This window comes from Bactrocera oleae, chromosome 2, assembly GCF_042242935.1.
Source record: "Bactrocera oleae isolate idBacOlea1 chromosome 2, idBacOlea1, whole genome shotgun sequence".
Taxonomy (NCBI): Eukaryota; Metazoa; Arthropoda; class Insecta; order Diptera; family Tephritidae; genus Bactrocera; species Bactrocera oleae.
Window position 1 is genome coordinate 99,527,321 of NC_091536.1, and position 27,759 is coordinate 99,555,079.

Consider the following 27,759-nt stretch of genomic DNA (forward strand, 5'->3'; position numbering starts at 1 on the left):
CCAAAGTAGGAAGTTTATACCGATTTTATCAGGGTTTGAGAGCGAAAGTCTCCTGATATACCTCCTATGTTAAAGGTCAGATGCATAACTAAGCACAAGCCTGACTCGATTTATCATTTTGGGGTATATCTGTCTAGTTTAAGACAACGTCCATATGCTTGGGGAAAGGTTATACTCATTGAATAGGTTCACATTCATGCGATTATTAAATATTAGTTTTCCAACAACTCTCCACTGAAATCTTGTGATATTTTTATTCTTTCAAATCATCGGAATCACTGTAAAACTAAACAATTCCGTTATGCCAGTAGAGCCAAAAATTGTTCTAAAACGGGAAAGTTTTAAACCAGATGATTTCCACCTGGCCTCCTTCACACATTTCCCTTTTATATGTATACATATATGGACATACGTACATACATATATATGTATTTACATCTGCGTGTGCCACTTTGTCTCTCTCTTTCGTTTGCTTACTACTGGAACTTCAAGCTTCCTAAATTATCTTATAACTTAATTCATTAATAAATTTATGAATTGCCTGTTATAAATTGTTGAAATTTATTATCGTCTCTTCACTGAATCATGTCGACCTGATCGTGTCCCCTGCCATTGAAGGCTGTGGCCAATTATTTTGCTCTGCTTGCTTAACAGTTAACACTTTTGTTGTTGTTTATGCTCCTTATGGTCTCTTTCGTTACCAAATTTGTATGGGATGGGTCCCTGCACACACACACACATGGCGGACCTACTTATGTATTGTTGTAGTTATTGCCGGCAATGCCGCATGTTGACACCGAATTTACTGCTGATATAAATCGTCTGATCACACCAAAAGGGGAGAAATCTGTTTGGTGTTCAAGTTTTCATTTCGGTGCTTCGCTAAATGAGTTATCAAGGATTAGTGTAGATATTCCGATTGCTTTTGCGTTATGTGTGTGATTTCTTTTCTGGTCTCGGTGCTATTGTGTTTATTTGTGGCGGCGTGTGTGTGGCTCTCGTTGTGGCAACTATTTTGTGGCATTGTCTCATAACGTTGATTAATTCACATTTTGGGCGACGTCTTCATTCACCAACTAATATTTTCTTGAACTAGTCGCTGTCGATGTTTATGCTGGTGTGATTTGGACAGTGATTATTAATTGCGATTGATAAATTCTGTCTTTTGAAAGAGTTTAATACTTTATTAAATGGTCATAATTAATTGTAGCCTCGCTATTCAGCGGCAAACCCGATTAGACCTCGAGGAATACCATAGAAGGTGCCAGTGGTGTTAGTGAGAACAAATTTGATTAGTTATCAATTATTAATAACTAGGTTCACTATAAGTAAGGTATGCCTTAAATGTATGTAATATTATTGATTCTAATGGAAGGTCTGGCTATGTTGGTGCGAGTTGTTGCCCAGTGGATATTTCAAGAAACTATGGAACTAAATACCAGGTATTCAGCGAGAAGCTCTCTACTCAGGCTTCTTTCGGACCGCCTTCTGTTATAATCTTATTGAATTAAAGGTTAAACAAAACGGAAACTGGTAGAGTAGATCAAAGTTTCATTGAACCACTTGTTAATAAATTCCTATCTAGCTGTCTCTTTTCTTTGACAACTTTTACAACAATCTCTGACAGTTATCATGGAAAGTATTTTTATGAATTGTATATGAAATGTCTAGCTTTTAATTAAGAAAAAAAGAAAATGACTACCGACCATGTAATTTTTAATCCCGTATTGGTATGTTGATGCAACAACATCATTTGGCATTTACGATCTTCGGTGTAGGTTATTGCCGGTTCGGTCGCAATACAAAATGAGAGGAGCTTCAACGATTTAAACTGCAATTAAGCGCTAAAAATGCGCAATAAACTTTAAACTACATGCATTAGCAACTAAATATCAACAACTTAATATGGTGTATACTGGCACTTGTATACCTATGTATATACATATACAGGTTAGTTGAAAATTTTGTTTGTTCTCACCAAGAAATTGCACTACTACGAACAAAACACACCGTTAAATGTTGGGCTGGTGAATTTGAACGTGGTCGTACTAGGCTTGAAGACGATTAACGCGAAGGACGACCAAAAATCACACCCACAACAGAAATCATTGAGCAAGTTCATAATATTGTTACAAATTTCTCAGCATAATTTGGAGCGTTTTAAGCAGAATAAAACCGATTTCTTGCGTCGTTTTATAACTATGGATGAAACTTGGATCTACCATCATGAGCCTAAATTGTAACAGGAAATGTTTACAGTGGACTGAAGCGGAGGAAGTCACAAAGATCAGCAAAGAAGGTTATGCCATCAGTTTTTTGGGATGCAAAAAGAATTTTGTTGATTGATTATCTGCAGAAAGGTAAAACAATCAACTCTGAATATTACTGCAACCTTTTGGAGCAGCTGAATGAAAAAATTCGTGATAAAAGACCTGGTTTGCAGCACAAAAAAATAATTTTTCATCAAGGCAATGCACCTGCTCACAATGGTATTTTAATAATGACAAAGTTCAACGAATTAAAGTACGAATTTTTTTAACCATCTATTGTAGTCACGAGATGTGGCTCCCACCGACTATCTTTACGACCTTTTCAGAAACAATTCCTTCGTGGAAAGCGTTTTTTGTCGAATGAGAAGCTGTTACAGCCGTAGATGGGTATTTTGCAAAGCTTCCGGAAAGTCATTTTAGGCATAAAATTATTGGAGGATCATTGGTATAAGTGTATTGAACTTAAGGGAGATTATATTGAATAAAAAAATTTATTTCGAGCCAAAAACAATATTTTTTCATTTCTAGCGCAGAAACTTTTCAACCAACCTGTACCTAAGTATATGATAATATTTTGTGGCTTACACTTCACTACAAATGTAGATGCCGCCAACTCTGCCAATCTGGCGTTCATCCCGAACCTCGTCGTTGATCCGCTTCTTCCGCTAAAATGATATTTAAGCATTTTTGGTACAAACGAGTGATGTATGTTTGTATGTACGCAAGTATGTATGTATATGCATGCATTTCGCTTGATATGATCTGGCGGCGGTAGATAAGCATGTGTGTATGTACATATGTACATAAAGGCGATCTTCCAACACGAGTACTTAAGGCGCTGAAAATTTGCCAGCACATAAATAACATTTTATTGGCAATTTACAGTGCGGTGAAATTAATGAGCATGCAGTTTCCAACACTGGTAATTTATGCAAATAAAACGATCGTAAATTTGTCATTAAAGCGTTTATTAAATGATCGTTTATTAGTCTCGCTATACAAGAAATAAGCTCCTCAAATGAATGTTAACATAAAGCAAATTATAAAAAAAACACAAATTAATTAGAATACAAAGAAAAATACACGCAGACTGTTGAGGTGGGTAAAATGGCCAAATTGGTGAAGATTCGGAATTCTGCATTCCGCACTTAAGCTGAAAATAAACGTAAAATCTCACGATTATTATAAAGGGTGTCTCCTTTAAAGAATTGAAGATACGCCGCCTACTGGAGAAGTTATCTGGCATTAAGGAGCAATGGTTTTGATCGAAAAGCGCACGAGCGATTAGTGTTCAATATTTAAGGGCGGGTGTCAGTAGAGATCCATTATTCCTCTCGCCGCCTGCAAAGACCTTCCACACGTACTATGGGCCGTACCAGCTGGTCAAAAGCTTGCTGATAGCTGTTATTGGTTGAGTTTCCTCCACCTCTTGGTTGTCGTCTCGAAGAATGTCGACACCGCAGAATAAATCGAATGTAATATTTGTCATGTTTAATTTTTTCTTCCGTTATCAAATCATTCCAAGGCACATCGCCGTCGCCAAACTGCTTATTTGTGTATACACATACTGCGTATTTGCAATCGATTAAATTCAGTGGAATTGGTTGCAACCTCTTAGCTAATTAATTGCTGTTGAGTCAGATGAGAAAGGCGAGTTGAATAAGGTGCCCCTTTATATTTGTGTCATGGAATTTGCTTTGTGTGATTAATAAATTAAGTGACTAACAGTAAAAGTTAAACAAGTGGCAAGATAAGTGTGTTTACGCTTATATGCTACTTTCTTTGTATTTAACCATTGTATTCCAATTCAAAACAAAACAAGGAAGGAGGGGCTAACTTTGGTTGTAACTGAACATTTTTTAATCTCGCAATTTACAAGATTAAAAGCCGGCCAGAAATAACTTGTGGGAAGTATTGACCCAATTTTGTCCTTTTTTGGCATCAGAATACATTATTATTTGGGAAAGATGCTTTCTAAATTTTACTAAGATATCCCATAGAGTCACCGATATGGAGGGTGTAAAGTCAACCGGAAGTTTTGAAAATTTTTTTTGTTTTTTTGTTGTCAAAAGTGCAGCTTATTACCAGAAAAATATGCTATTTGAATATCACTAAAAAAGTGAAATGAAAAACTGAAGAAAGTAATTTGTTTAAGTCTTCAGAGATACGGAGAATAAGATCAATATTGGATACGAATGTTACACTTCTGGAGAGCTATTTGGGTTTTTTTCGATATATTTGCTGATGGCTGAGCAATTTATTGTAAAGACAAATACGCTGATGATATTTAAAGGGGGCGTAGTCAAAACCTGGTCCTGCCCATTTTCGAATAGATATCGAAACAAGCGCCGGCTATGTGGTTTGTGAGGTTCTTCCAAGAGTGAACTATCGAGCTCCATGCAATATGTCTCGACATAAAAATAATGCATGAAGCATAAATAATATCAAGCAAATTTAGGAAGACCCTAATACCGCCCATAAATATTAAAAAGTTTATTCAGTGAAATGAAGTTAAGCTTTCCAAACGCCGACGAAGGGGATGTGTAAAGATATTTTGTTAATGTGTTTGCATTAAAATACTTTATGCGTAAGCGCAAACATAAATCAATCCACTCATTCGAGCCTGCTAAAAGGGTATTTAGAATCTTGATGTGTAAATATGTGTGATAGTTCGAAGCGTAACGATGCCTACAGACGACTCGACTCGTCTATGATCGGCGATCGGTGACAATAAAGTTGACATTTGAAACCCAACAACACTGACATGCAGGCTTGCTTTGATTCACAAACAAAGCTCATGAATTTTTTACTTGACAAACGGCAAGGCTGCCTGCTACCCCAGTACACTTTTTGTCGATTCATTTGACTTTTGCCTTTGTTGCCGAGTTCTTCGCGCACAAATTATGAGCGACCAGAGGCAGTTATAGTTGATTTTGATCGCATCAGTGCTGATAAGCAACCGTTTGATGGTGCCGATTTTTCGATAAAAAGCAAAAGTAAAGGCGAACAGCAAGCAAGGCGCGTGAGAGCAAGCCTCAGACGAGTTGAAAACGTTTAAAGCTGCTTAAATGCAGAATTAATTTTTAATCCTGTTCACTTTTTGTTTGCGTACTAACATCGCCTTTCGATGGCATTTTTAGCAATCGCTTGACAGCTAGCAACGCCAATTCCTGCCGCTGATGACACCTTTTTGTCCGCGTTGTCCATTTTGACAGTGGACATTGTCGTTTACACGCGCCACTCCAACGAAGTCCCATGTATCGTCCCGATTTGGCCTGATTGAAAATTTCTTAACTCAACTCCGATTGGGGATCTTCGGCAGTCGCAAACGCCTCGGCTTCGCGTTTGCTTTCATGATATTCGTGGTGTTGGTGTGGCGTCCCGCACAAATTGGCCGCATTTATAAGCGACTCATTGAGTGAGCTTGATATGAGACCGCGTGTGTTGATATCCTCCGGTTATTTATGCTGGATTTAATGCTAATTTTAATCATTATAATGGTAATGCGGAAGCTGATTTGTACTGCGTTGGCACTATTTGTTCGAGGTATTTGCCTTTTCAATGCACCATTTGCACACAATTTACGCGTAGGAAGAGAAGTTTTGTGAGAAATTTTATTGCGGCGCCCATCTACTCGCGACTATATGTGGAACATGCATACATATACCAGGGTTGCCTTTTATATTTCGGGATTAGAGAACAAAAACAAGTCTTACTCATCGATAATACATTTATTGTTTTTCACAATATTCTCCTTTAAAATCTATAGTTGTCCCAATCTCACGATCTGCAATATCAGTTTGCGTACAGCATCAATAGTTTCCGGAACAACAACTGATTTTGAAAGACCTTTGACGATTCGTCTAGTAGTGTTCGACGAACTCATTTGAATTCATTATACTATCGATAAACACTGGTCCTTGGTGGAGCATCATCGCCAAAAATTGTATTAAGTTCATCGGTGCACTGTTGCTGAGAAAGTTGTAAAAAATAATCGCGCGAAAATGTTCGCAATTTATATCCATCTTTTTGGTCGAGATGTTCATTTCAAAAACCCAACATTTTTATTCTTAACGCAAAAACATTGAGTTCGAGCAGTGGAGTGGTGTGTGAGCATTAGGACATTTTGTGCACCGGTTCGGGAACACAGTTAAATACATAGCCTCTTTCTGGTTTGTATCTGTGATAAATTGTAACTATTTTGATGAAACTTATGCCTCGTTCTGTAGGTCTGCTTGAGCGTGTAATCTATATACATATATTATATATAAATGAATCTTTGTCTGTATGTCCTTTATATAATCATAATGTATATAATCATGTTGTGCATGAGCCAAAGAATGTTTCTGAGTTGGTACGATCAATTTTCGACGGATAGCGCCACAGAACTTCAATGAGGATCGAATTGAAACGAAAATCTGCAGCGTCACAATCTTGTCCGAATGAACAATAGTATATAAAAATACTCAAAGTGAACTGAATATTTGTGTAATGGCTTTCCTTCAAATTTATTTTATTTGGTAGATTAGCAACGCGTGCAGGATAGTTTATTTATACAAGTGTATTTCAAAATAAAATTATTCTTTTACACATCACTTTTAATGCTATCCGACAAATGTGGGTCCTTACAAGTTCTAAGCCAGCTCCAAAACGCTGATTTATTTTTTGGAGGATTTTTAAATATGCATGTACACAAGTATATAATTGGTCAAGTAAAAAGTTCGTTATTTGCATAACCTTGGATTCAAAAAGAAGCTCGATGTTTGGGTGCCACACGAACTAACGCAAAAAAACATGATGGACCGAATTTCCATCAGCGAATCGCAACAAAATCGACCCGTTTCTGAAGTGGATTGTGACTGGCGATGAAAAATGGGTCACTTACGACAACATCGAGCGCAAACGGTCGTGGTCAAAGCTCGGGGAAGCGCCCCAGACGGTGGCCAAGAACGGATTGACGGCCAGGAAGGTTTTGCTGTGTGCTTGGTGGGATTGGCAAGAAATCATCTACTGCAAGCTGCTTCCCTATGAAGAGGCCATCTTTGATCAACAGAGGCCGAATTTTGCCCCATCAGGACAACGCCAGGCCACACACGTCTTTGGTGACGCGCCAGATGCTCCGGGAGCTGATTACCATCTTTTCCTGTCCATGGCGAACGCGCTTAATAGTGAGAAGTTGGCCTCAAGAGAGGCATGTGAAAATTGGCTCTCCGAGTTTTTTGCCAATATGGACGCAGCCTTTTGCGAGAGGGGTATAATGAAGGCATCTCGTTGGCAACAAGTTTACGAACAAAACGGCGCATATTTGACTTAAATCGGACAAATGTACACAAAGTTATCATCTTTTGAAAAAGCAATAAAAACCGAACGAACTTTTACTTGACCTAATACAATCAAGTATTCGGGGCACTTATAAAATTATCTATATATGTCTGTACATAGTTATGTACAATATTAAAAACATTAAATGCCAGTCAACACGCATAAATCATTCGCCTGGACTGTTGTGTTCCAATTCTCTGGAATGATTAATTAATGCTTAATAACCGTTGAGCGGTAGTGAATGAAATGCCGCGAACGCATCCGCTTAATCATGTGCATGTGCATAGTATTCATAACGGTGCATCTGTGCCATGTTGTACGTCAAGCGACACGCGAGAGCGCAAAACCGTCTATAAGGCCAATGTTGTAATTAGTTTAAAAACAAAAATTAATTCGAAATTTTATCCTTTTGACTCTCTCTCATGCTCTGAAGAGTATGGACAGACCCGTGTCTTTATATAATTATGTTTTCATGTTGCGGCAACAACGGATACAGTGACACGAACAGAGGAAAATATTGAAAAAACCAAATTGCATATTTTATATATTTTGAAAAAGTTTCACATAAACACATGTATTCCTCCATATTAGTAACTGCGCCTCTTGATGACTTAATGGTGAAGTGGCAAACAATGTTGGTGAATAGAAATCAGGCCGCTAATAAGTAAGATACGTACACCAAACGCGTTCAATGCACATTTTTTATTATTTCATATTTCTCATCGTTGGGAGCATCGTGTGTACATCTGCATCGTGTGTACATCTGCTTTTGGTATAAACAACATGTTTTACAAAATAATCTATGATAAACTCCTAGTATCATAATGGGGTAGCGAATATGCTTTTATGCATGATCCTCATGAGATCGCTCATCGATTATTGTCAAAACTAATGAGTTATCCCAGCTAAATCTTCAAGTCAAATCAAATCACCAAAAAAATCATTGCATACCTTTCAGGCTATTTATAAATAATTTACAAATAGTTTTTTATACGCTCGTAACATTTATTGTAGAAATCTTACTGGATCTGAAGGTTAATTTAGATATAACATAGGTTCCGGTTCCGGTTTGACCACCTTCACCAAAACTGAATCTTCCGCTGTAACTTCTGGTAGGACGACTGCCTTAAAAATGAGAATCATCAAATGTAGTTTAAAACAATTAATATTTTCCATAAATTTTTGACGAAAGCACACACGTACAGCTAAAATATAATATTATCTTTCTTCACATGACTCGTATTACATACAATATGTATATAGGTCCGAGATATTTTCATAAAAATCAACCTAATTCATTCGTATGAATTATAATGTGATATAAACTCAACCAAGATGCTAAATTTAATATATTGGGTTGCTCACTAAGTAATTTGGTTTGATGACAACAGCTGATCATATTTAATTTTTTCGCAGCCAACTTCACACTTAACCGGCTTGTTTTTTAGAAATTTTGTTGAATTTTTTGTCCCATTAGGACATTTTTAGTCATAAGGTGGTTCGGATCTATTGATTGGTTCTTGATTTGTATACTGGTCCTATGTACTAAAATTTGTTAAAATTGGTCTAGTAGGTCCGGAGATAAATTTAACTTTGATTGAGTTTATGTCACATACATATTCTTATTAGAGTTACTTAGGCTACTTAATATTAGTATTTCGGACATGCAAAGTTTAGTAATGAAACTAAGTAAGTATACGACTTATAATCTACATAAGCCATTAAGATACCTATTTTGAGTGTAATCCTTTCACGATTTCTTCGAATAATGAATGTTGAATTCTTTCGCAACATTTTTTAATACAAAGTTTTGCCAATACCTGAAGGTATAACCCCGGCTTTCTTGCTTGAAAGTTTCGAGGGCATTAAATGTTCGGTTACACCCGACTTGTTTTTTTTATAAAATTTTAATTTCCTTGTCAAACAGTCTATTTGAAAGCCATAAAAAAGTTAGGCAGTAAAATTGAATACAATATCCTGCAGTACTATTGAATCTCATCACTAATTAAGCAAGTCATGTACAGCTATAACATAAAATCAAATTTATTGTGAAAATTTTCTTTGTTAATAATTATATAACATACAAGTATGGTATATTCATCACGTTTTTTGGTGAGTATTTGGCATCGTGTGGCCCTGCAACCTGTTTACCATCCTTAATAATGTTGGATATAACTGGTACAAATCCATGTGATGTAAAGCGTTTATTCCTAAGGAAATTTTACAATTAATAAAAGTGCTGTCAACAAACAAGTAATGAAAATCTATTTTTTGGCGATCATTTTGAAAGTGTACAAAACTTTATTTATAACTGTAACTTATAAGTCAACTTTCAATTCACTGCATACGAATTTTCACTTTTCAAATTGGTAGCCAGGTGTGCTTGTAGGTATTTATTAGTGTTCCACTCAGAATAGGAGAATATAAAGGAGCCGCGATTAGATAGATTGAGCATTTGATATCTACTGCGACTTGCATAAGTCGCATAAATAAGGGTCCTTAAAGCAGAATCTTGATTAACCCTTAAGCTTGCTTTCATAAACAACGTTCAGGTGACCAAGAGGTTGGAAAATCCGCAACGCTTATGTTAAGTGTAATCAATGAACGAAGTGATACGTTTTAGCTAACTGGGAATATTGGTTGGGATCACCGGCATCTTCAATATGCGAACTTCTTCAATGGTGAAGAATACTTTGAGTTTCGTTGTGGAATTGGCAAGCGCAAAGTCGGCCCATACTGATGCGGCGATTTTCTTGCGGGAATTCTTGTTCTTCTTCGATTAATTGCTTTTCATCGTTATGATGCCTAATTGCATTATAGTTTTGGGGGAAATAATTAGATCCTCTCGGTCACAACCTATTTCCTTACTATATTTTTGCAACATGTTGCTACAGAATATAATAGATCTTTTCATTTAACTGTTGCTTGTATCACCTAAAACTAATCGAGATAGATATAATGCTATAAATGATCAAGATCACGAGACGAGTTGAAATCCGGATGACCGTCTGTCTGTCCGTCCGTCCCTCGGTCTGTGCAAGCTGTAACTTGAGTTAAAATAAGATATACTGATGAAACTTGATACACATGTTCCGTGGCCACGCCCACAAAACGGCCTTAATTGAAAACGTATAAAGTGCAATAATTAAGCCGTAAATTAAGATAAAGAACTAAAATTTGGCACAACGAATCTTGTTAATGAGAGGCATCTGTGGTTTGAAAATCGTGAAAAAATGGACGTAGCCCCGGATTGTGGCGTGGACCTCGTGCCTATAGTTGACTTTTTTGTGAGATATATTATATTATATTCTCTGTGCTGGTGTTCATCTTTGACGCGCGCTCACAACGTACTGAGTCAATCAATCGAAAAACTGTCAAAGACAAACTTTTAGCGCGAATAAACACGTTTTCAGCGCCGTATAGTATGACATGATGCTACACGTAACACTAGTACTATGGACAATAACGCCATATCTTAGATAAAACCCGAACGAACTTTTTACTTGACCTAATATATATTAATAATACGTCTGAGTGTCAAAAATGGGTTGAATCAGGTCAATATTTCCCTTACCTCCCATAAACCTAATATAAAGATTTTTGAACTTCTGGGTGACTCTACACCACATATATCAGCCAATATGTGAGTTATCTAAAAAAATAAAGGAGAACGTATTTTCCTAACCACCGTGTATTCTTGTGCCTAAAATAAGTAAAATCGGGTGAAACCTTGCTCTAGCCCCCATATAACTAATAACCAAACTCTCAAACATCGGGTTGATTTTACTTCATATATGTTGGTGACAGTATGTAAGGTACTTTAATGAAAATCAGGTCAATACTACCCTATCTCTCATATACCTAACATAAGATAAGCCATATATATCAGTCAATCAGGGGTGTTGTGGAATTCAAGACAGATTGCGGTAGTTGTCAGAATTGCAAACCAATTCTGATTTTGAATGGTGTCACAGAATCTGATTGGATTTGCGTCTCTTCGAACATATGCAAAACCAATATTCGAATCAGCTGTCTACTAATGTGACAAAATTTTCAAATGAATAAATTAGGAAGCGTTTTATGCATTTGAAATGCTGAATGAAGCCTATTAAATTTTACAATGAGTTCCGCTATTTTAGCTTTAAGTTAGGAAGGGCTAAGTTCGGATGTAACCGAACATTTTATACTCTCGCAAAGTCAAATGGTATACTCGTTTGAGATTTCTTTGTGGATTGACTGATATTTTCGGTAGAAGGTCAACTATAGGCACTGGGGTCCATATATTTAGTACTTAGGGGCTTGAACAGTTTTGGTTAGATTTAGACCATTTTAGTAACGATTTTTTATGATTTAGCTGCTGTTCTTCCCAAGTTGCACTTACTTCACATAATTACAGTTATGCAAGAGCATACCAGTTTCTTACGGTTGCCTCTTATAAATTAGCGGCAGTCATAAGCAACATTTACGGCAAACAAAATGTGTTCTTCGTTACATATTTACAGATATAATACTATACCATAGTGTATTTGATCGTATAAATAAAGGGCTTGCGGTGGTTAGTACGAAACCACAAATTGCTTCCAGTTCAGAAATAATCGGAATGGCATTGCGTTGCTTTTATTGTTAGCGATAAATAGGTATAGGGTATGAGAAAACATATTAAATACATACTGTTATTTCTTCACATCCAAGTATTTGGTGTACTTTGCGTCGAAGTTACTAATAAGATGATGTGATAAAAAAAGAAGCCCCGGTGCCCGGTACCCACAGTAGTAGTTGGGCCGTTTCTGATTCCTAAGTCTATTAAATAGAGATTACTTAGAATAAGCGTTACTAAAATGCACTGGTATGAGGCAATTTTAAAATAAATTGTGCAGTCCGCAATACTGACACTATAACTAATCTTTATTTAAAGAAGAAAGCAGAAAGTGCGCCCCTTTTTCAGGATCAGGCGACAATGTAAGGTCCTTTATCATCAACTATTTGATATTCTTATGTTGGTGTTTGTGTTAATTATGAAGTATGCCCAAAATTTAATAAAACCCGTTTCACAAAAGAATACTTTAAGGTTGAGTAGCCAGTTATTAGAGATTTTAGATAAAACAAAATAAGTATTATCAGGATCACCTATCTACAGTTTGTGTACGAAAACAAATATAACTGCTATAAAAAAAATATGTATGAAACATGCCTTGCACTAAGCCTGGCCAAAGCCAGGTAATGGTTGACTGGTAGACCGAGTGCTCAACACAGAAGCCATAAAGACGTTCGAGTACATAATACCCGAGAACATTTTCAATTTTATGTCTTTTGTTATCAAGAAAATGTTGCAACATACACAGAATTTGTTCACATGAACTTTGTATATGATTTAATTTTTTATGTATTTATTTATCCAAGTCTTTCATCACTTGCACCGCATCACTGCAACACAGTTACAGTGAAATGAAATGTCACAGTTTGCACGGCCGTGGCGAGATTAGAGGCATTCCTACCCTTGCGATATAAAGAGATAATCGAGTTTTACGGGTTTAATGAAATGAGATTCATAAAAACATACATCATCGCCGAAAACGCTTCTGATTGCACGAATTTAAGGATTTTTCGGAGGTTTAAATACAGAATACCAGGAACCAGGCTCCCGTGAGGTAATTAAAAAATACCAGAGTTAATGACTGCGCCAATATCTCTGCATATAAGGTACATACATACACATACATTTTCACACATACATATACTGTTGTGGAAGCTGATGCAAGTGTCATTGCTAGGACGCGTGAAATTTGGTACAGAAAATGTCAAGCTCACGTTCTCGCACAACATTTCATGGAAAATCCACTATCAAAAAAAATTTTAAAAAGGAATAAAGAATTTATGACCTGATTTTTTGGGTTTATTATAAAAAGTGAAGTCAAATAAAGCATAACCGTTTTAAGATTCTTTAAGCCAGTTTATACACGAAGTCTTTTGTAGCCCAAACCGGTTGGCTCCGGTAGACGAGGGAACAACGAGGAAGACGAAGTCCCGTGCCGCTCGTGCTCGGGTTCAAATGAATATATACGATCATTCCGAAATTTGAATTTTGTCATCTATTTTTTGTATGTAATATGCACACATGCATAGAATTTTGTAAAATGGTGAATTAGAATAAAAATAAGAAACTCAAAAATATTTAATTTAAATATTTAATAACATTTAGCTGTATTAAACATAATAATACTTGTATATATAAACGAACTTTTATAAAAACGGAATTACTTTTACTTTTTTATACATACCTATCTATATTAGGATGCGTGCATATTTATTTATTTTAAACGCAAAGGATTGTATTCGAATATAATTTTTTTTAAACAAGAAATATAACTAATTCGTGAATGTTTTGTAATAAATAGAAAAAATATGGCTTAAACAAATTACGGGTATATACTGTTCGATAGATTGGGAAGTTTCCGTCATAAATTTGGCTTTGAAAATATAAATAGCGGATATTTAGTACACTCTGATGGGTTAGTGAATTTCCGTCGTAAGTTTTTCCTTGAAAATATTAATAGCAGGTATTCTAAATATTGTTCTATCACATTCACGGTAATTCCTTGCAAGCAAAATGTGAGACCATAAATGAAATATGCAACACGCTCTAAGTGTCGCATAGCCGAACCGCACAAACATTTGCGAAAACTTTGTGAAAAGGAATGACAGAAAAACCCGACTCGAGTTGCTGAACTCTTTTCGCTCGTGTGAACGCATACAGTTGAGAAGCCGAATTGTTTATTACTTCATTTCGTGAAGATACCTCGTCAAATTAAAAAGTGTCACATACAAGTACTTGATTCCGATTGTTCAGTTTGTATAGCTATAGTGGTCCGATATCGGCCGTTCCCACAAATGAGCAGCTTCTTTGTGAGAAAAGGACAGGTGCAAAATTTCGATCGATAGCTTAAGAATTGAGGGACTAGTTTGTATATATACAGACAGACGGACGAACGAACAGACGGACAGATAGGCGGACCGACGGACATTACTAAATCAACCCAGCTCATCATGCTGATCATTTATGTATAACTTTTATAGGGTCTCTAACGGTTCCTTCTGGATGTTAAAAACTTCGTGGTAAACTTAATATACCCTGTTCAGGGTATACAAATAAACATTAAAATTAAATGAATTAATAGTCTTATTTTCCTCAGTATCTTGTAAGTATGATACTCAGTGATAGAAACTGTTCCAAAGAGTGACAAGGATTGAGCGGAAAGAACACAGTCTTTGAAAAAATACAAAATTACATATATTGATCTACATTACGAGGGTGAGTATTTCTGTTATATTTATATGCAATAAAAAAGTCTTCTTCATTGCTTTCATACATTATGTCATTCTTATTTCTCATCAGCTGGGAAAAAAATTAAAATTTTTGTTAGCAAAGACTATAAGCGCATAGAAAGCGAAATTTATTCCTAATGTAATCTAGATTTGTAATCAGCGACGTCAAATTAGTAAGAAACAGTTTAGAAACTTAAAAAAAAGTTTACTTTTGCTTACCAGTTTTATTATTCTATTTTATTATATTATTATATATTTTTATTATATATTTGACTATCGAATGCAGGTCTCGCTAAAGTGATAAGTGAGTAAAAGGTATTTGAAGTGTACGGAATAAAGGTGCTGATGATGATTATGATGAGCAATTTACTTTCTTATAAAAATTATAAAAATGATAAAATTGTGCGATTAAGACTCAGAGTACTGGAAAATTGCATTTATTGACAAAACAAATAGAAGATATCCGCAGCAGAATTTCGAGACACTTTCTGATCTGGTCAGTTGATGTTATTTTACAAGTACATTTCTTTCTTCTGTATAATTTCGTTGATTTGCTAAAAAGTTTTCTTGAAGACAATTCATATAGAGGATTTTATGATGTATTTAAACCCAACTGTCTTCTCCATGCTTACGGTTGACTCAATATACAATATAAGCTCAATATTTTCGTTGTTTTTTTATACACAAAATAAAATAATTTTCGTCTTTCTGGTTGACTTTACATCTTCTATATAATTCCTGAGTATTACCTGAGTGGAATTAGATTAAAGGTGCTTAGAGATTATCCTCATGTACCGATTTTACTCATCTCTGTCTCTTTGGTTAACTTTGTCCCTTAGAAGAGAGTGAGAATCATTAAAGTCAGCAAATGAGAGATTTTGAAAAACGTATTTTGGCAGATAATTCAGATATTGTGCTTTGGTCTCATATCATAAGTTCATAACTCAAACCTTCCTCTTTCTGTATTTTGGAAATAAGAGATCTTTTAGATAAGTCTGTGAATTTTTAGTTGGTATATTTTCTTTAACGGTTTCATACTTGTCAAAATAATGTCCACATAATACCAATTTTCTTTTCAAACATAGCAGAACAACACCGAAGGATACACCACAAGTTTGAACACCTTTCTTCAAGTTGGGGGTGTTAAGATGCTCCTTTAAAATCGCTGACTATCATTAGTCTCAGAGCCTTTTTACAAATTAAAAGCGGGTAAAAAATGTCAAGGCGTCTGCTGTACAAAACTTTAAAAAGCTTATTCGGAAAAGTGTGCGAAGACTGCTCACACTTTTAGTATTATGGTAGTAAAGCATATACTGCGATCAGACACCTTGTACCCTGATATGTATATACTATATATAATGTTGCCTTATAAAAGGAATACGCCCGACATAGCTTTAGTTGAGGTAGAGAATCTGCTGTATAGACATGCATATAAAGCTAATACGAAAAGTTCAACAATGAACTCGGTCGCCAAGCGTTTCTCGGAACAATTTCGTGCAACACTTTATCGAAAGCCGCGCTTTAGTTGCCTACCACTCCCCAGTACAATAATTCTTCTCGATTAGCAACAAATGAGCGAAACCCTAAGCCAACAAATATGTCGCGATTGTGCGTGTATGTGTGTATTATTTGGGACATTTGGGTATGTTAAAACACATTGTTGCATGTTTTTTAACCGAAACAACAACTAATTAGAGTTGTTAAAGCCTTTTTTCTAAAAAATGAAAGCATAAGCGTTTGGCTTAATTAATTGCACACAAAACGCGGTCGCGCATTTCTTGGTATCAAAAGTTGAATGGCGAGGCACTTTGGGTCACTCGGCATTAAACTAAGGCAACGAAGAATTACTGCTTCTTAATATCTTGATAGTCGACAGTTAGTTAGTCGCTTGTTTGGTAGCTCCGCGGCCGGCGGACGGCGGTCGGCAGGATAGTTGTGAGAGAGCAACTGCCTTTGCATACGTACGCGCCGCCGTGTCTGGAGCGAGACTACACTTTTATTGCCTTCACGTTTTTTACTGTCTGTGTGAACGCAGGCTGCCGTAAGCTGATGTTGAGTGCGAGATTAGCGTATGCGCGGCGGACCAGCGGCGGTGCATCTACGCATCACCAAAAGTCAAGTCCATGCAGTGAATGGCGCGATTTAGCGGCCAATGGTTTTGGCGACAAAAGGTCTAGGTGCGCAATTGGGCTGCTGTACTGTGCGGAGTCGCGGCGGATGAGCAGATGTTGAAGCAGCGATTGCATCATTGGCGAACAGACGTAATGAGGCGGCAGACAACTAAACGCCCGTTCTATTCGGCTCACACACTAAAGCGTTAACAACTCAATATGCAAGATATGCAGTATATATGTAAATATGTATGTGTGTACAAGCGGTGCGCTTGCCAGCATCTCATGCGCCGGTATGTAAACGGGCATTCATACAATTAAGTGTCAGCGCACTGCTATTGCCCACGCCTTAATACGACGGACGGACACAGGTGTCGCATTACCGGCCCTTTTTATTGCCATCAATTCAGTTTTTTCGCTGAAATGCGTACCACGTATTTGGTTTTATTCAAGTTTTCTCTGCTGTAGTCACCGTGTGCGTGTGCGTGTGGGTATGCTGTTGATTATTTAGCTAAAGTTAGTATTTCAGCCAATTAATTTTTAACACACTCGCGCCCAGTTTGGTATCTGAGACTGCTTTTATAAGCACTGCGCTTTGTGGCATTCACAGTTAATCGACTTCCATTTCCGGTGGAACTCATAAATATTTTTTAAATATTTGGTAGTCTTTATACGACAGTGTCTTCAGCAGATGTTAATCTTGATAGGTGTTAAAAGTTTCGGGCAATTAATTAAGTGGTAGAAATCAAATATTTTCGAGTTTCCACACTGAATTGGTTTTCCACCTCGTACGCTGAGCTGAGGATCATAAAAACTCCAGCTTTTGCTTTATTACAGTAATTTGATATCAAGTTCTTTTTTAACTGGAAAAAGTTGCTCGTTAATTATTTTTTTACCTTTATATGTATGTCTATTTATTATGATCTCACTCTACAAGTCGCTCTTCATGATAGCTAATAATCATGTTATATGTTAAGTAGAAACGGCATATATTTCCATACTATTTTCGGGGGCTGCCTTAGTATTGCCGTTCATTTCCGAAAATATTAGTTTAATTTTAAATTTGTGTGCACTTACTTGTACTAAAACGTGCATACTAGAAGAAAGAAATCAAACAGGCAATGCGTATATTGTAATGAAACAATATATACTTGTACATTAGGGTGGGTCAAAAAACGAATGCTGTTTTTCATTTCGCACTAAGAAAAATTGGTTGATAGACACCTCTAAGACAGGCTCTCCAAGTATGAGTTTTTAATTGTAACGGGAAGGTCCTCCTACTAACGGTTTTCTATTTTTTTGTATAATCAGATAGAAAAATTAATTCTCGCTTCCTACTACTTGAAAAAATATCTCGTTTTATAGATTTTATTGGAAATTACAAAATTTTGTCTTACGGTTTCTTTGTAAACCTAACCGTTTAAAAGATATTAACGGTTGAAGTTTGACTATTTTAAGGCAATTTGGTTTTTTTCTTTTGGATTATTTAACTCAATGAAAAAAAAGCATTTTCAATTGCAGAGTTCGTAATTTTGTATAAAATTTACTGCTCTACCATAAATTGTCTTTTTTTTTTAATTGTGTCTATTTTCTTTGTTAGACTTTGATGTTTGTCCCGTAAACACTTGGCTTAATCGAAAAATTATATAGATCATTTTTGTATCAACTAACTTTTCCGAGTTTGAAGCGAATTTTTAGGCACACCTTAATATACATATGTGCATCCAAAAATAGCTATACGGAGAAGGGCGAGGTAAAATCATCTAGGCACTTTTTTGTCAACTGTCCAGCTTTTGGCAGACTGAGGTTGAAACCTGCTCGGTAGACATACCTCCCGCAAACGTGGCGAAGTGGTTCGGACATAGTATATGTACATATTAGTCGGCTTGATAAATTTGTGGTAAACTTAAAACGCTTCTTTGATCTATAATGGTTTGGTAATTAATGTTTAGAAGTTTTGGAAATCACAAAGCACCAGCGTTCACAGCTCTCCAATTGGGATCCTTCGTTATATTTTTTGCAAGTATCAGTCCTATAACCTAACCTTACCTACGTAATGTATTAATTCAGTGCTTTCCAGTGGGAGAATGGCGAAGATATGTTATCTATATGAGGAAACTAAACAAAAAACATATTTGTAAATAAAAATTTACTTTTTCGATTTTAACTCCTTGGTTGACTTCAGTGAGCTTGTCAAAGCTCTCCACCGGGCACTAAAAATTTGCCTGTCACACTGAAGAGCAGTTACTTCAAACCAGCTTTTTATTTCCGAAAAGTTGCTCCCACAACCATTTTTCGCTGTTCACATTGCAAAAGCTGTAGTTCAAGAAAGAAAAGGAATTAGCAAATTTTGCTGTTGGAAAAAAAGGATTATCGAAAAGATGAAAGAGATTTGGCTGTAGCCCAAACAATTTCGGTAACATCGTTATGGCAATGGCACCAAAAAGTGATAGTTCGCAAGTTCCATACGCATTGTAATTTGATTTGAATTATCGTTGTCACTTGTACTTCAATGGGTAAGTTCGCTTGAGAACACTTTGAAGGAAGGTGATTTTATGATTTGAATTTCGATAGATTCAGGGACATCATGCAAGTTTAGTTTTCCCAAGTATCTGCCGAAAAAAGGTTTTTGTGAACGGCTCTTCGGGTCTCCAAGCAGAAAGTGAGCATTTTGTCTACAAAATGAGTAATGAGTTGTGCCTGACGTCACCTTAAATCTGTATAGCGGTAAAGAAAATTCTACTCCTCAATACAAAATTGTTTATTAACAGTTATTTTTGTATAAATAAACTTGCACAAGAAATATAATATATAACAGTGATGGTGATATAATATTGAGGATTGTATTCATGTACTCCTTCGTTCCCGGAGCAAGTTGTCCATGTTGCATGCAGTTTGGAAAAAAATCTAGAACACCCCAGCAAAACCATCCGACGCGGATCGTACAGCGAACTGAAATGAGTCGTAAAGAGGCGAATTAAAATTTAAATCAAGGCGAGCTTTATTATTTCCTAGTTAAATACTAGTTGGGCCGAGATTAATGGCCTGGTATAAATATTATTAGCAATGAAAGCGCAAATTATTTGATTCTTCGATATATCATACTCAGGCCAATATACCTACATTATACATACATACCATATGTACGAGTGTGTGATTGCACAATGGTTTATGTACATATGTACATGTGCTCGTATATCGGCGTACTTCTCCGGCTGTAAGTGTTGGAGATGAATAATTTTTAATTAAATTACCATAATCATCATAATAATCAGCAAAGCAAACAGACGAATCTTTTGCAAATTGAGGCTAATTACTTCATAAGCTGTTGCTGACATGTTTACTCGTATGCTTTTGCACGTCCCGCGTACATATGTATGTATGTTGCCGGATGCAAGTTGTTTGCATACATGCTCACACATACATACATACGCCGTCGTTAATGGTAATATCAAGGCAGTGGAACTTGATTGACATGTTTCTAACGCGTCGCTAATTGCAACACTCTGCCGAAGCAATTACAACAATAGCCATCAAAAGGTTCATAACACTTTTAATCACTTTTTAGAGCAAATTCATGGTAAAAGCCATTTACGAGACCGCGTTGAGCTATTTCTGAGCCGGCATAGAGTTGGGCATGTGCGCGCAGACGCGTGTTTAATGATACGCATGCGCTACATCAAGTTTATCTGCAAAAATGTATATGTGCACATTGTGTTGTTGACGCTGGAAGCTCATATGGCCTGCCGCCGGCCGTTTGCCACACAAAGCGTGTTATCGCATGCTAGCGTGCGGCGTTTACGACAGAAAGCTGCCGGCCTACTAGTTGTGGTCACTCGAACATTGTAAGCGTCCTATTTTTCATTTCCACAGTCTGTAATATAACAGTTAATTTTTATGATGTGCCGTTTGTTGCAGGCTTGCGCGAGTTGCTAGCAGCCACTTTCAAGTACTTACATATGTGTGTGTTATATACAAATAATCAGGAATAATTACGGTCACTTTGGCTTCAGGTTTTCCATTTCATCGCCACGGCTTTTTGGCTTCTATTCACTTCGTGGTCTAGTTTGCCTTTTTTCGTTTCATTCGGTTAATAATTTCTATTTATTCGCACATTCACACATTAATGTTTGTAAAACGCTCGCAATGAGCTTAAATCGCGCCATTAATTGCTGCTCACGAAGTAATTATGTTGCTGTCATGCTGCTGCTGTTGCTGCCAAAACTGAGTAGCGCCGGTTAGTGCAGTAAGAAATCTGCAGTAAAATTGTCTAAAAATCAAGCACAAAAAAAGACTTCATATACTAAATTATTTGATTCGATAGTGCAAAGAGTTGATAATAAGCTCGACACAACCAGTTCGCTAATTGGACAGCTAACGGCTTATGTCACGAACTTGTCATAATAAATTTCTGCTTTGAGCAATCAATCGCCGCTAATATAATGAAATTAGTGGTGGAATGTGAAATGAGTGCTAATATCCATTAGAAACAAAGCATTTTCACAGGTAAAAGAAGATAACACACTTAGGGCAAAGAAACAAATAATCACTAAGAGCTGATCAAGAAAAGCGCTTTGAGGCATTTGGCTCAAATACTCATACATATTTTTATTAAATTACTAAATAAAAAATGCCTATTAGTACCGTTACTTATTAAAATTACATAATTTCTTACAAGATCAAAGCCGAAATACGATTCGTTCTCTTACACCGCAAAGTAATAAAACCAGGTCAAATGACATTAGCTGGAGCCGGAAGACTAAAACGTCGGTTATGTCCAAGACTATGACATAGCTCATATGAATATAGCTCATACTCGTCGATTAGTAAAATAAATGAGGTAATTCAGTTTTTGAGTTTGATTCCGGAAGTAATAACTGATCTGAAGGGTCTTGACATACGAGCGATGAAAACAGATCGCACACAAAATCCTGCTGAGAAACATAGCGTGCATTCGTTTCTATTGATTTGGTAATGAAATCCCCCGTCAATATTAAGATCGTTGCATATATTTACGCGATTATTTTAAGATATAAGTTTATTTTCTTAAAATCTGGTGAATATATTTTGCATAGACTATAATTCGATTCAGTCTGTTTTAATGTTCTGGTACGTCCCGAAATCAGACAAGTATTGAAAATCCTTATTTAAATTTAATTCGCTAAATGATGTTTGATGCCGAGCTGAGTCGAGCCAATCCAATTAACAAGTGAGTTAAGTGCAGCACCTGACGTGGGGTAACAAGAAACGCTAAATTAAGACACGACAAATGGCTTCAATAATGAAAGCAATTAAATACACACGCCAACAACAGGGGCGGCGCTTATCAGCGCCTACGGTGGAAGGCAATTTCTGTACGTCAAAAGCAGCATTCAACTTCATAACTGCATGGAATCGATTGTTTGGGCATAAAAGTGCTGTACTGTAATGCTAATTCATGGCGCTGAGAATTCTATGCCCCATTCAGATGCATGCCACAAACGAACAATAAGGAGGCAAGGCAGCTGTTGAACTTGTTAGAGGCGTTGATGCGTTGTACCGCTCGTTACAGCGCCTTCAAAAAACGGTGTGCACAAACACTATTCAAATTACAACAAAACAACAAAAAAAATTACAAAAGAAAATAACGTAAAACACAAAATTACGGCAGCCATGCTTCAAAGTAGCAGTGAACCAATCATCTCGCCCTGCGCCCCTGCTCGCCTGCGCAAAGTTTGTCTGACTAACATACAGACAACTCATAAATTTCCCAAAAATAACTCATCAATACTCATCAACTTGTTACCTAGAAAATGACCTGAAGTTACTGCGCACAACAACAACATCGAGTATGTATTGTAGCTCGAAATACAGCATGCAGCGTACATCTTCATTTCAATTCTTGCACGCATCCCCGTCTAGCACATCTCTCCGATACTTTGACTTATTTGCTTATTAAAATTGACCATGGAGCGAAGTGGGAATGTTGAAATATTTGTCCTCACCGAAACGAACAGAAAGTCATCCGCGCTGTCGGAATGTTTGTTTGCTTGGGCGTTTAACGACTTGATTAGTTTTTGAGTTTTAGACTAATGTGCGCGTCGTAGTGCGATTGGCGCAGTGTAGACGCGTAGGAAGCGTGCCCTGCGAGACTATGGAAAAGGTTGCAGGTTAATATAGCAGCGTAGCCGAATTTTCGCACACATACCTTGTGGAGGCTGCGTCTTTGTGCTTATTTAAATAAAAGCGGTAGAATCACTCAATTCGTTAACTTTCCACATGTTTCGATGACAAATGTTTGTGAATTTATCAAAAGTGTTCAGGTTGACGTTGTCAGCATTTGTAGTTAAGTTGTTAATTAAATGCCTTGGCAATCGAAAGACTTAAGATGCGAACTTCGATAAAGCCTCGTATGGAAGGCACACAATTCGATTATTTCGCAGTTGGAGTGTGTACCCAAGCTAGACGGGAACTAGATCATCGGAAGTCGATGATCCATCCGTCCAGGCAAAAGAATTGAGACGAAAATAGAAACAAAGAATATCGCAATTATGTAGTAAACAACAAATTATATTGTCTTGATCTTGAAACTGTTAATTCAAGTGCAAAAAATTTAGTAATTGAAATAATTGTGATGTAATCTACTGTTACTTACAATCGAACCGTATAATTATGCTGTGGGTCAGCAATCGCAGTAAATGCGGCGCTATTTACTTATTATGGATTACACCAGTTTGCACACCTTGAATAATTATAGTGAAGAAAATGAACAAGCAACAGTGTGGCCAGCAATGTGGCGCGGAATAACAAGCGAAACGTTGTGGGGACTAGGTTCAAGGGTGCATAAGTCCAGGTGAAATTTCGGATACACAGTTTGACCAAAGTTGTGGAACGTACAAAAACGAGGCTAGCGTTGCACTCATGCGGAGAATTCGCAGAAGTTTTCGCTATGAAAGACTCTGACCTGAAATGAGCTGAGTTTTGCTGCTGGAAATATAGGGGCAGTTTTTGGTATTTAATATAGCATGTCATTTTTCATTTTTGTGAGACACTCACACGCTTCTCATCTACGACTAGCGCCACAACTCACAAACCCATATTTTACCGACAAAAATAGTTCGCTGCACTCCACTTGATTGTTAGCGGCCGCCACGAAGCGCCTACTTCCGAATGGCCGACCGGTTGGCGCTTATTTGTACACGTTCGTTACAAATACCAGATTCCAAATAGTGAACGCAATGGGCCGAAGAAGTATGCAAGTGTGTCTGAGTGTATAAAGAGAAGAATGCATGTTTCTCTTATGTTACTACTTGTAGTCGTAGTTGCAGATGAATGCGTTGTGTTATGTGTTAATGGATTGGCTCGGAGTTGAGTCTATAATTAAATTCAAATTAGCACAACATTCATCTTGAACTGCCTATATTACTCCATGTTCTCGTAGTCACGTCAAAGTAAACAAGAAAAAACAAAAAAGCAACGTAAACTGTTTACATCGTCTTACTATCCACCCCATTCGAGAAAATGTCGGCAATGGCAAATGTACAGTGGGCTCATACAGAAGTTAGGCTTCAAATAATAAAATATTAGCCAGGGTAGAGTTGATTACCCTGGCACTACATCTTCAATCGGTCTTATTCGAATCTGATTTTTAATACTCCTCCGTAAAACGGCACATAATCATCAATTCCTCAAATGAAAAATCTTGGCTGAAATTATTCTGAGAGGTCCCAAGAGATCTTCGCCTAATATGAAATGTAAAACCACCGAAATGGCTTGTGTTTTCACTTTGCACACAGTGCCTTGTTGATTAGACTATTCTTTCAATAAATTGTATTCCTTAAGCAGACGAGTCATAACTTTTCCAGACACTCGCACGCAGAGTCAAATATAACCCACACATACACACATGCATATGTATGTGTCTAGGCTAACATTTCTGTATGGTCCAACTGCGACTTATTTGTAGACTCTTCCACTGTTGTCCCTACAAGTCCGGCCGGCCAATATACCTACGATGCGAGACGTTGTGAAGCCTGCTATTAAGGTGTTGCTGCATCTGCATTTTGAAGTTTAAATGTGGCTTAAAGTCATTTTTCAGTTTCAATTTCAGTCAGCACTATGACAGGACAGCAAACAGACAAACCACAAATAAACTGGAGGCGATGAAGTAATGGAGTTGCATTTTTTTGTGTGTATGTACGTAAGTGTGTATGTGGCATTATAGTGTGGAAACAAAATTTAAAAAAGTAATCAAATATTATTTATTTGCAGTTACTTGAATACTGAGTGTTTGGTGAGGAGATAACCGCAATAGGGGTACATAATTAAATCAAAAGCATCAGTTCCTGTCCGTCCATTAGTGTATTGTTCACTTTTATAACAATAAAACATCTCAACAATCATAGCATCTCTGCTTACGCCCCATCCAGTTCTGTGTAGAATTGCCCATAGTTCTTGTAAATGTTAGCTCATCCGGTGAAGAACTCCCGCGAAATTTTAAAACAAGCGCCGTAAACGAAAACATATTGCGATTTACTAGTTATAAAAGAAAGAATATAATTAAATTTTTTTTTATAATAATAATATTTTTTTAACGTTTGCTAACTGCTCCTCAAGTGTTCTTTAAAACACTCGCGAACTGAGCATTTATGGTTCCGTCCAGGAACAGTAATCACACAAAACTAAGTGACACGTCTTCGTACACTCGCTGTGACCAAATCAACAGTTTAATCACATGATTCCCTCCGCTTTTTATCTATTCTATTGCCCAATACAGCAATAGACACTTTTTATTTGATAATTTAAGCAGAAATCTTCCAGCAAAGGTACTTTGCTACGAAAGAGTAATCACCTCAGTAATCAACTTGCAATAAACTCTAACCTTCTCTGTCAAAAATTTAGTTGAAATTTTGCTAACATTACCTTCATTTTCAGCATTCCATTTGCAGAACGAAGAATATCCTAGATCGAACCGAGTTTTAGTTGGGTGAGCGTCCTGGAAAAATGTTTTGGAAGCCCGTGCAATCATTTATGAAAATTTTTAAAATTACTACATTAATTCGGTAAGATTTATGTAATTTTTAAACAAAAATGTATATTATTTCATTAAAATTTCAAAAAATGACTCAAAGCGGTCCAAATTCTAGGAGAAGTGTATTCTAACATTGGCCACAATCATTTCTACACAACGCGCAATAAATCGTAGACTGGGCTACACTTGAAAACGTGTTCGATTGGGTAATTTGCGTACCCGCTCCTCCCGCATAGTTGAATATGGTGTGCCGCACCCACCGCCACGACCATGTCATCTAATAGTTGCTTCATCAAAATCTGGACTCTTTGGTCGAGCGATCGTTTATTGGCATTCAATCTTCTCCATTATTGCTGTAATTGCTTTCGTTGTAGTTGCTGACGCGTGCAACGCTTACGGCTTATTTACAATTAATTGACTAACAATTTGCCCGTTTTGTTTAGCTCGCAAATGCCACTACAAATTGTGTGCTGCCATAAACAACAAATTTAAATGCGATTTCAATCGCTTTGGCAATCGAGCGTGGCCGACCGAGCAACAATTTGCGATCAGAAAACGGCAATTTGCTATATTTTAGTGATCATAATTTTCTACCTCTTACGTTTCTCACTAATAGCGGTATTATATTTGTTTTTTCGTTTTTGCACACAGTGCAACAATTAATTGATGTTCATGTGGAAATATATATGTGTGTGGGTGTGTGATAATTTGCGGTCAATAAGTGTTATTAGGAAATATTGTGATTTGGAATACTCACTGCGAAACCAACAACGATTATGAGCATCAAAACGGTTTGTATCTTAGGTCTGAAGGTACCAGATTAATGGCGATACAAGCAATACGTTGAATGTTTATTGGCCAAAATATAACATTTTAAAATATTTCTGTTTTACAAATTTTTTTAAAATTAAAATTAATTTTTTTGAAATTAGTATATTCGGAAGCTCAATTTTAGAAAATTTTACACTTATATTGATCGCCAATTCACGTTCAAATCAAAATAAAAAATAAGAAATATTTATGACATTTTCTCTTATATAATCCAACATTAGTTATACCCACAAGGTGTGTCCTAAAACTAACCGAACTTTATATTTAAATCGTACAACATGATGGTTTCCACATGAATGAAATGAAGACCAAAAAAGTGAACGAGTTTTTGATTAAAAAACGGATTTCTCTCAGCAACCATCTTCTGTGTACGTATAATCTCTTATATTATATTATCATGTAACTATTTCCAAAACTGAAAACCAACATGAAAGAAATATTGATATTCAAGCCATTCAAGCAGCCGTAACCGAGATGCATTTTATCCTACTTGTATATCCAAACAGCTCGGTTATTTTTAGGACACACCTATCACCATTATCGGCGCCTTTGAGTGTGCATAAGAGGACGCATCAAATTAATAATTTATTTATCGCAGAAGTCAGTCATAAGATAAAATTATTTAAAGAGTCTCGATTGTAATGAAATTGACAGGCAATCGAGTGGAGCTAAATCTAAAGCCAATGAACATACATAGGTAAGTTAAAGCCGGGCTCATTTTGATAACTCAGTACTCAGCTGGAATGCAACATCGTTGGTTTATATAATTAATGGACACTGAAAGTAGACAGCCAATTCCGCTCCTGGGGCTCAGTTTTTGTACAGATTGTGCTTCAACCATTGCCATTTCGAAATAAGTACTATTAACCATATAGATCATGCATATATGTAT

General features: G+C 36.6%; 1 long non-coding RNA gene across 2 annotated transcripts in view; it reads left to right on the top strand.

Annotated features, from left to right (window-relative positions):
- The window catches only part of LOC118679905 (uncharacterized), a 38,079-nt gene extending 12,018 nt beyond the window's left edge, over positions 1–26,061 (top strand). The window contains exon 3 of one of the 2 annotated variants that reach the window (XR_011395028.1): positions 25,940–26,061. This is a non-coding gene — a long non-coding RNA (uncharacterized lncRNA). Of the gene's footprint in view, positions 1–12,992; positions 13,302–25,939 lie in introns of those variants that run through there. The other variant, XR_004975456.2, reaches the window with a different exon arrangement.
- The last annotated feature ends 1,698 nt before the right edge of the window (positions 26,062–27,759 follow it).